An 11,733-nucleotide genomic window follows, 5' to 3' on the forward strand; every position below is an offset into this window, starting at 1 on the left:
TAAGTGTATGTATTCAAGGTATACATCATGATGTTTTGTGAAATGAGTGCCACAATCAAGATAATTAACATAGGCATCACCTCACCCAGTTTTCTTCCATTAATTTTTGTGATTTGGCTAAGGAATAAAATGCCCACCCTCAAAGACTGATAAATAAAGTAGCCAAGTTTCAAGAGTTGGAAAAATTAGCTCTTAATTTTCCTGACATTGTGTTCTATCCCTGAATAAAGGACAGAGCACTTCCTAAACTTTCTTCTTGTAAGTCATTCAGATGGACTTCTATAATTCGGAAAAGGAGACTTGGGACTAAGGACCAGAGAAGCTGCATTTCTGGAACTTGTATATAAAATTTTACTTGTGTCTGTTTAAAAATTACTGAAGATATACATACTGATGGACTTTTATCAACAGTCACCTACTCCTATCTGCCTGGCCAATATCAGAATAGAATGAAATGTAAATAAAATTCATGGTGTATCTGGATTCTTTTTGGAGTTGTAGCAAGTTCGGCCAAGGTCAGCCAAATCTTTTAACAATTGTTTTGCAACAAATAGTCCCATATCAACTGATGGAAACTTGGCTATCAGAAAACAGAGGTGATGGTGAGGAGATATGGTGGCAGCGTGAGTGGTGAAAGAATAGGTTTAAATGTCTCAGAGGCCATCACCATCCCCTTTCCTATAGTGGCAGATTACTAATTGATTTCAACATTCTCTGCTACTATGCTGAATTTAGCTTCAAAAATCTTGTTAGCCCAGTGTTCTAGGTAGATGTTGAAACTGATTGACATTAGTAAGAAAAAGATGATTTCTTTGTAACTAAAGTATTAAAAATGAAAGTACTAGGGTGGAGGAGTTCTTAAAAATGAATGAAAATGTAATCATGGAGATGGGCTTAAATTAGGACTTCCAATCAACATGGTTGTAGGATTCACTGAGTTTGAATGTAAGTTCTGTAGGCAGGATAGTTGTTCCAATGGGTAGAGGGCATTTGGGAGGTGCAGGAAAGCTGAGTATCCTGTGACCTACCTCTGGTGGTATAAAGTACACAGATCTCCTCATCGTCTTCATTTATGACCATGTGACTTTGTGAAAGTCACTATACTTCTACGAATCATGCTGTCCTCATTTATAAAATTTTGTGACAAAGTTGTGGTAAGAATTAAATGATAGAATCAAAAGAGTTTTGTAGATTATAAAGTGTTATGAAAACTTAGGATCGGGTAACTACTGATTTGTAACAAACACTAGCTTCATAAACTGAGATAGTTACTATATTAGTGGATGTGAAATTTTGAGAAATATTGGAAGGATAAAAGCTTACTAGAGCCAATCTAGAGTAATCAAGCCTCCAAGTTATGAACCAAATCACAAACAAGAGAAAATCACTGTGGAGGTAGGAGAGGGTGGGAGGCCTCCAAACCTAACATCCACAGGTACAAGAAGTGGGAGGGCACCCTGGAGCCTTCATCGGGGGATGAAGTGAGTTGCTCTGCTTGTAGTAACTAGGCTGATGTGCTAAGCAGTGGGAAGCAGTGGCCATGGGTGTCAGGGCCAGAAGAAGAAAGGCAAAGTTGAGGCCTAGCCACATGTCCCACTCCTTTCCCATGATGACCAGGGGCAGGTGAGGAAACCAGAATAGGCAGGCCCCAAGCTAGGTGCCTCAATAAAAAGACAAGAAAACACATAAAACCCACACCATGAAAAAGAGGCACTAAAGCCAACACACAGAAGAACTATTTCCTCTGGTTAGGAAACACTATGGTAGAAGACACTTATATGTGGAAGTGGGAACTGATTTTCAGAGGAGGGGGCCATTTGATGCTAGTCCAGATCCAGGTGTTTGTGAGGGTTTATCTAAGCCCCAGAGACTCCACAAGAGCCACTGACATTGATCTACAACCTTCATTACAAGTTGTACATAGTACTTATGACATGTTCTCATTACTCACACTTTGCTGTTGCAGAATCCTTCAGAGAATTGTGAAAGCTTGAAAGCCAGCAGCGCTTCCAGAAATGACATTAGAGTGGGCTGAGATACTGAGATATGGGGGTGTCTATCCAGCACTCAGTTGAGTATATTTCGTGGGCAGGCTTCTAATAAAGCACTAGGTAGGGGTGTGTGCATGCCAAGAAAGTGGCAAAACTTTGATCACATGACTTCAGATTGTTTTTCAGATGCTTACTACCCAGTGATATTCAAACTTCTTCTTTTTTTTTTTGAGATGGAGTCTCACTCTGTCGCCCAGGCTGGAGTGCAGTGGCGTGATCTCAGCTCACTGAAAGCTCCACCTCCTAGGTTCATGCCACTCTCCTGCCTCAGCCTCCCTAGTAGCTGAGAATACAGGCTCCCACCACCATGCCTGGCTAATTTTTTGTATTTTTGGTAGAGACGGGGTTTCACCATGTTATCCAGGATGGTCTTGATCTCCTAACCTCGTGATCTGCCCACCTTGGCTGCTCAAAGTGCTGGGATTACAGGCGTGAGCCACTGCACCTGGCCTCAAACTTCTAAATGTGATAATTATACAAACATTTAGTGAACATTTATCAAGTAGCAATCATGAGAGGTGTATATATATCTGTGTATTATATATAAATAATACATATAATAGATATTAATTATATATTTAATATATTATATATTTAATATATATTAATTATATATATATATAATATATATATAAATGCCTGTGAGAAATAACCCTGGTGGAGTTTTCTTCACTCTATTTTAGCTGCCTTTACACATAATATCACAAATAACAATACAGTGCAAGATGTTACAAGTGCAAATGAATGGTACATACATGAATGGCTACAGTATTTAAAAAAGAAGTCATTATGAGTTGGAGCTCCCTGAAAAGGTTTCATGAATGTGGTAAGCCATCACTGACCTTTAAGACTTCTGGCTGAGTAGCAGAAACAGTGAAAATGCTAGGCTGTCAGACTTGCAACTTGAAGGCTTTGTGAATTCTGAACAGGCATATAGTTAAGAAAAGATACAAACTCAGACTTTCCTCATCAAACTTTGGAAAAAGGCAAGAAACACTCTAAAGAGTAATGATCAGAAAGAGAAGCCAGGCCAGACTGCATTTTAGATCAGGTCCCTGATCCCATTCTTCCTCACTGGGTGGGACCTCCCAACCAGGGCCTCCAGCCACCCCCACCGTTGTTCTCCAACTGACAGAAATTTGAAATCTCCCTGGAACAGCACTCCCAGACTGACTTAGCCACACCAGCCTTCAGGCTTTGGAGAGTCCAAGCCAACCAGAGGTGGAGGCAGTGCCCCAACATAGTTCCCAATAGAGGTGGAGGCAGTCCCCCCACTGCTCTGCAAAATGTGGTCAGACTGCTTTTTTAAGTGGGTTCCTGATCCCATTCCTCTTCACTGGGCAGTACCTCCCAACCAGGATCTCCAGCCATCCCCACTGGGGTTCTCTGGCCAACAGAGATTTACAACCTCCCTGGGACAGAGCTCCCAGAGGAAGGGGCAGGCCACCATCTTTGCTGTTTGGTGACTTAACCATTCCTGCCTTTGGCCTTTGGAGTGTCTGAGGTGATCGGGGGCTGAAGTGGACCCACAGCACAGCCACTCTACAAAAATGTGTCCAGACTGCTTTTTAAAGCAGGCCCCCGATTCCATTCCTCCTCACTGGGTTGGACCTCCCAACCAGGGTCTTCAGTCACCTCCCCCAGGTGCATTCAGGCCAGAATCAGGTTCATAACTCCCTGGGGTGAAAGTCCCAGAGGGAGAGTCAGACTGCCATCTTTGCTGTTTTGCAGCCTTCACTGGTGATACATTTGGGTACAGGAAAACCTGAGGTAACTAGGGACTGGAGTGGACCCCTAAGTGTACCCAAGCAGCCTTACGGAAAAGTGGCCAGACTGTTAGATGATGTCCATTCCCATATCTCCTCACTGGGAAGGTACTCTAGGTCTGCACCTCCAGCCATCCACCACCAGAGCTATAGAGTCAGTAGTAATTTGGCAACTCCCTGGACAGAGCTTCCAGGGGCAACTGAAAGCCCCTCTGTCACTGAGTCTGCCACAGTCCTTGTTCCCCTTGGACTAATGAAGGAACAAAGACCCTAAGTGTCTTACCCACACCTCCAACAAGTTGCAGTCAACCCAAAAAAAGACCAGTCCTTCTCCCACGGGTCCCACACAACCCCACTGCTCATCACCAGACAGGGAACCCCTGGTTTGGGCCCATAGCACAGACCTTCCATTTCTGGGGTGATTGCACTATCTGATTGCTGACCTGCATCTCTCTGGGATGGAGCCTCCAGGAGACAAGCAAAAGACCCTTTGCCACAACCACTACTGAGTTCCCTTCCTCTGCTACCTCCAAACTGTGGAAGGAACATAAACACTGAGATTGTACCAGAGCTGCAGTACCAACTGACCAATAAGCTTAAGTGCCACATGTTGAATCACACCCCAAAGCTTCAACACCAAAAGTCCCTCATTAACATAACCCCCTCTGAAACCAGAGACAAGAAGTCAGCTTCAAATAAAGACCCTACACAAAGCCTCCATCTGGTGAAGACATCCAGAAAAGAAGTCTATTGACTGTACTCAATGTAAACTGCAGTTAAATGAACATCCACATGCAGAGATGAGAAAGAACAAAAGCAAGAACTCTGGTAACTCAAATGGCCAGAATGTCATATGTCCTCCAAACAACCACACTAGTTCTTCAACAAGAGTTCTTAACTGGGCTGAACTGGCTGGAATGACAAAAATAGAATTCAGAATGTGGATAGGAACAAAGATTATTGGGATTCAGGGGGATAGCAAAACCCAATCCAAGGAAAATAAAAATCACACCAAAACCATACAGGAGCTGAAGGATGAAATAGCCAGTATAAAAAAGAAACTAATGGGTCAGACCAAGCTGAATAACACAATACAAGAATTTCACAATGCAACCACAGGTATTAACAGCAGAATAAACCAAGCTGAGGAAAGAATCTCAGAACTAGAAGACTGATTCTCTGAAATAAGACAGTCAGACAACAATAAAGAGAAAAGAATAAGAAGGAATGAACAAAACCTCTGAGAAGTATGGTATTATGTGAAGAGGTCACATCTATGAATCACTGGCATCCCTGAAAGGAAGCGGGAGAAAGCAAAAAACTTGGAAAACACAATTTAGGATATCATCCATGAAAACTTCCCCAACCTTGCTAAAGATGAAATTCAGGAAATACAGAGAACTCCTGAAAGATTCTACACAAGAAGATTATCCCTAAGGCATATAATTACAGTATTTTCCAAGGTCGAATTGAAAGAAAGAAAGAATGTTAAAGGCAGAGGGAAAAGGTAGGTCACTTAAAAAGGGAATCCCATTAGGTTAACCCTGGACCTCTCAGTTGAAACCCTAAAAGCTAGAAGAGATTGAGGGCTTGTATTCAACATTCATAAAGAAAAAAATCTTCAATCAAGAATTTTTTACCCAGCCAAACTAAGCTTCCTAAGTGAAGGAGAAATAAGATCCTCTTCAGATAAGCAAATGTGAGGGAACTCACATTTCCCTCACATTTGCTTATCAACAGTCACCTACTCCTATCTTCCTGGCAAATGTCAGAGTAGAATGAAATGTAAGTAAAATTCATGGTGTATCTGGATTCTTTTTGGAGTTGTAGCAAATTCAGCCAAAGTCAGCCAAATCTTTTAAAAATTGTTGTGCAACAAATATTCCCATATCAACTGATGGAAACTTGGCTGTCGGAAAGCCAAGACCTGCCTTACAAGGGATCTTGAAAGGAGCACTAAATATAGAAAGAAAAGACAGCTACCAGCTAACACAAAAACACACTTAAATACACAGACCAGTGTCACTATATAGCAACCACACAAACAAGCCAACATAGTAACCACCTAACTGCACAATGACAAGATCAAATTCACACATATCAATACTAACCTTGAATGTAAATGGGCTAAATGCCCCACTTAAAAAGCACAGAGTGATAAGGTGGATAAAGAAGCAAGACCCAATGGTATGCTGTCTTCAAGAGACCCATCTCACATGTAAGGATATGCATAGGCTCAAGATAAAAGGATGGAGGAAAATCTACCAAGCAAATGGAGAACAGGAAAAAGCAGAGTTGCAATCTTCATTTTGGACAAAACAGATTTCAAACCAATAAAGACTGAAAAAGACAAAGAAGGGCATTACACAATGGTAAAGTGTTCGATTCAACAAGAAGACCTAACTGTCCTAAATATAATATATGTACCCAACACAGGAGCACCCAGATTCATAAAGCAAGTTGTTAGAGACCTATAAAGAGATATAAATTCTCACACAATATTAATAGGAGACTTCAACACTCCACTGACAGTATTAGACTGATCATCAAGACAGAAAATTAACAAAGATATTTAGGACCTGAACTCAACATTGGACCAAATGGATCTGATAGACCTTTACAGAGCTTTCTACTCCAAAACAGCAGAATACACATTCTTCTTATCACTACATGGCACATACTCTAAAATCAGCCACACAATTGGAATAAAACAATGCTCAACAAATACAAAAGAACAAAACTTTTACCAAACACACTCTTGGACCACAGCACAATAAAAATAGAAATAAAGACTAAGAAACATCACTCAAAACCATGCAATTCTATGGAAATTAAACAACATTCTCCTAAATGACTTTTTGGGTAAATAATGTGAAGTTAAGGCAGAAATCAAGAAATACCTTGAAAATAATTAGAACAAAGATACAACTTACTAGAATCTCTGGCACACAGCTATAGCAGTGTTAAGAGGGAAATTTATAGCACTAAATGCCTACATCAAAAAGTTAGAAAGATCTGGCCAGGCGTGGTGGCTCACGCTTGTAATCCCAGCACTTTGGGAGGCCGAGGCGGGTGGATCACGAGGTCAGGAGATTGAGACCATGGTGAAACCCCGTCTCTACTAAAAAATACAAAAAATTAGCTGGGCGTGGTGGCGGGCGCCTGTAGTCCCAGCTACTCGGAGAGGCTGAGGCAGGAGAATGGCGTGAACCCGGGAGGCGGAGCTTGCAGTGAGCAGAAATTGTGCCACTGCACTCCAGCCTGGGCGACAGAGTGAGACTCCGTCTCAAAAAAAAAAAAAAAAAGTTAGAAAGATCTAAAACTAATAACCTAATATCACAACTGAAAGAATTAGAGAAGCAAGAACAAATCAACCCCAAAACTAGCAGAAGACAAAACGTACAAAAATCAGAGCTGAACTGAAGGAAAATGAGACATTAAAAATCATTAAAAAGATCCAGGAATGCAGGGGTTGGTTTTTTAAAAAAACGAATAAAATAGGCCGCTAGCTAGATTAATAAAGAAGAAGAGAGAAGATCCAATTAAACACAATTAAAAATGATGAAGGGAATGTTACCACTGACCCCATAGAAATAAAAACAACCATCAGAAAATACTATGAACACCTCTATGCACACAAACTAGAAAACCTAGATTCTACCAGATGTTAAAATAAGAGCTGGAACCATTCCTATAGAAACTATTCCAAAAAAATTGAGAAAAAGGGACTCCTTCCAACTAATTCTATGAGGCTGGCAGAGATACAACAACAAAAAAATAAAACTTCAGGCCAATATCCTTAATGAACATTGATGCAAAATCCTCAACAAAATATTGGCAAACTGAATCAAAAAGTTAATCCATCATGATCAGGTACACTTCATCCCCAGGATGCAAGGTTGGTTCAACATATGCAAATCAATAAATGTGAGTCATCACATCAACAAAACTAAACACAAAAACCACATGATTATCTCAACAAACACAGAAAGGGCTTTCTATAAAATTCAACATCCCTTCATGTTAAAAACTCTCAATAAACTAGGTACTGAAGGAACATACCTCAAAATAATAAAACCATCTATGACAAACCCACAGCCAACATTATAATGAATGGATGAAAGGTGAAAGCATTCTCCTTAAAAACTGGTGCAAGACAAGGATTCCCTTTCACTACCTCAGTTCAACATAGTATCAGAAGTCCTAGCCAGAGCAATCAGGCAAGAGAAAGAAATGAAGGGCATCCAAATAGGAAGAGAAGTAGACAAACTATTCCTGTTTGCAGATGACATGATTCTATATTTAGAAAACCCCATAGTCTTGGCCCAAAAGCTCCTTCAGCTGATAAATGACTTCAACAAAGTTTCAGGATACAAAATCAACGTACAAAGATCACTAGCATTCCTCTACACAAAAAACAGCCAAACAGAGAGTCAAATCAGAAAGGCAATCCCATTCACAATTGCCACAAAAGAATAAAATACCTAGGAATACAGCTAACCATGGAGGTTAAAGATCTTTACGATGAGACTTACAAGATCCTGGTCAAAGAAATCAGAGAAGACACAAAAAAGTAAAAATCATCCCCTGCTCATAGATAGGAAGAATCAATATCATTAAAATGGTACTGTCTAAAGGGATTTACAGATTCATGCTATTCCTATCAAGCTACCAATGACATTCTTCAAAGAACTAGAAAAATATATCTTAAAATTTATGTAGAATCAATAAAGAGCCCAAATAGCCAAGGAAATCTTAAGCAAAAAGTTCAAAGCTGGAGCCATCATGTTACCCAACTTCAAACTATACTACAGTGCTACAGTAACTGAAACAGAATGATACATGTACAAAGACAAACACATAGGCCAATGGAACAGAATAGAGAACTCAGAAATAAGGCCACACAGCTACAATCATCTGATCTTTGACAAAGCTGATTAAAACAAGCAATGGAAAAAAGACTCACTATTCAATATGTGGTGCTGGGATAACTGCCTAGCCATATGCAGAATATTGAAACCTGACCCCTTCCTTACCCCATATACAAAAATCAACTCAAGATGGATTAAAGACTTAAATGGAAAACCTAAAGCTATTAAAACCCTAAAAGACAACCTAGGCAATACCATCCTGGACATAGGAATGGGCAAAAATTTCATGACAAAGACACAAAAAGCAATTGCGACAGAAGCAAAAAGTGATAAGTGGGATCTAATTAAACTTAAGAGCTTCTGCATAATGAAAGAAACTATCAACAGAGTCAAAAGACAACCTACAGAATGGGAGAAAATATTTGCAAACTATGCATCTGACAAAGGTCTTATATCCAGCATCTATAGGGAACTTAAACAACTTTGCAAGAGAAAAACAAATTATCCCATTAAAAAGTGGGCAAAGGACATGAACAGACACTTTTCTAAAGAAGACATACATGTGGCCAACAAGCATATGAAGAAAAGTTCAATATCACTGAAGGCATTGTGGTTTTGATTTGCACTCCTTCAATGATCCTTCAATGATTGGCACAGACAAACATTAATGCCCTGTTCGATGAAGTGGTGCAGAGCCCAGGCATCCTTATCACCATCACCATTGGCAAAGCCTTGGTAGGCCACGTCGAAGAGCGCAAAGAGATTCTTTTTCTTTGCAACTGTTGCTGTTTCCTTCCACTGTTCTGGACGCGGGTCCACTCCCATGGGATTGTGGGTACAGGCATGCAGGAGAAGAACACTTTGCTCTAGTATGTTTTAAAGTTATCCACAGCACCTGTGAAGTCAAAACTGCAAGTCTTGGGGTCATAATACCAATACCAAAACCACTTCATCGAACAGGGCATTAATGTTTGTCTATGCCAATCATTGAAGGATCATTGAAGGAATGCAAATCAAAACCACAGTGAGATACCATCTCACACCAGTCAGAATGTCTTTTATTAAAAAGTCAAAAAACAACAGATACTGGTGAGGTTTTGGAGAAAAGGGAACACTTATACACTGTTGGAGGGAGGGTAAATTAGTTCATTGCTGAAATAAGTATGGTAATTCATCAAAGAGCTAAAAGCAGAACTACCATTCAGTCCAGCAATCTCATTACTGGGTATATTCCCAGAGGAATACAAATCATTCTGCCATAAAGATACATGTCACAAATGTTCATTTGCAGCACTACTCACAATAGCAGACATGGAATTAACCTAAATGCCCACCAATGACAGATAAAGAAAATGTGGTACAAATACACCATGAAATACTATGCAGCCACTATAAAGAATGAGGTTATGTCTTTTTCCGGGACATGGATGGATCTGGAGGCTATTATTCTTAGCAAACTAATATAGGAACAGAAAACCAAATACCATATGTTCTCACTTATAAGTGGGAGCTAAACGATAAGAAATTATTAACACACTGCCCTCCTACCATCCACCATGGCCCTGCTGCACTCCTCTCCGGGATTGCCGCAGCCTTCCACCCAGGCCTTGCTGCCGCAGCCTCTGCCAGAGCCAGCTCCTGGTGGACCCATGTGGAAATGGGACCTCCAGATCCCATCCTAGGAATCACTGAAGGCTTTAAGAGGGACACCAATAGCAAAAAGATGAATCTGGGAGTTGGGATGGTAATGGGAAGCCTTACGTGCTGCCTAGTGTGCTCAAGGCAGAGGCCCAGATTGCTGCAAAAAATTTGGACAAGGAATCCCTGCCCATTGGGGGACGGGCTGAATTTTGCAAGGCATCTGTAGAACCAACCCTGGGTGAAAAGAGCAGAGTCTTGAAAAGTGGCCAGTTTGTCACTGTGCAGACCATTTCTGGAACTGGGGCCTTAAGGATCACAGCCAGTTTTCTGTAAAAATATTTTAATTTCAGCTGAGATGTTTTTCTACCCAAACCAAGCTGGGTAAATCACACACCCATCTTCAGGGACACTGGCATGCAGCTACAATGTTAGCGGTATTATGACCCCAAGACTTGCAGTTTTGACTTCACAGGTGCTGTGGACAACTTTTAAAACATACTAGAGCAAAGTGCTCTTCTCCTGCATGCCTGTACCCACAATCCCATGGGAGTGGACCCGCGTCTGGAACAGTGGAAGGAAATAGCAACAGTTGCAAAGAAAAGGAATTTCTTTGTGCTCTTTGACATGGCCTACGAAGGCTTTGCCAATGGTGATGGTGATAAGGATGCCTGGGCTCTGCACCACTTCATCGAACAGGGCATTAATGTTTGCCTCTGCCAATCATATGCCAAGAACATCGGCTTATATGGTGAGCATGTAGGAACCTTCACTGTGGTCTGCAAAGATGCAGATGAAGCCAAAAGGGTAGAGTCACAGTTGAAGATCTTGATTAGTCCCATGTATTCCAACTCTCCCCTCAATGGGGCCCAGATTGCTTCTACCATTCTGAACACCCCAGGTTTGTGAAAACAATGGTTGTAAGAATTGAAAGGCATGGCCGACTGCATCATTAGCTTGCAGACTCAGCTGGTCTTCAACCTCAAGAAGAAGGGTTCCACCCACAACTGGCAACACATCACTGACCAAATTGGCATGTCTTGTTTCACAGAGCTAAAGCCTGAACAGGTGGAGTGGCTGACCAAGGAGTTCTCCACCTACATGACAAAGGATGGCTGCATCTCTGTGGCAGGGGTCACCTCCAGCAACATGGGCTACCTTGCCCATGGCATTCACCAGGTCATCAAGTAATATCCCTGGTGTGAAGAAACAGGGACAACCTTTCTGTCTTCAGCCTCTGCTATTGGGATCTTCACACACAGAATGAGAGAGGGTGGATGGTGGTGAGTGGATCATTTCTTTCAACCACAGTGTGTAACACTCAGCGATTGAATGTTTCTCAGAAAAGAACATGTAGTGACACAGAGCAGAGGTATTTGTGGCTGGCATCTGGAACATTGTGGCTCT

At 41.2% G+C, this 11,733-nt stretch overlaps 1 pseudogene; it reads left to right on the forward strand.

Annotated features, from left to right (window-relative positions):
* Window positions 1-1,760: 1,760 nt before the first annotated feature.
* LOC115837561 lies at window positions 1,761-11,517 on the forward strand (annotated as a pseudogene).
* The last annotated feature ends 216 nt before the right edge of the window (window positions 11,518-11,733 follow it).

The sequence above is a fragment of the Nomascus leucogenys genome, chromosome 12 (genome assembly GCF_006542625.1).
Source record: "Nomascus leucogenys isolate Asia chromosome 12, Asia_NLE_v1, whole genome shotgun sequence".
Classification (NCBI taxonomy): Eukaryota; Metazoa; Chordata; class Mammalia; order Primates; family Hylobatidae; genus Nomascus; species Nomascus leucogenys.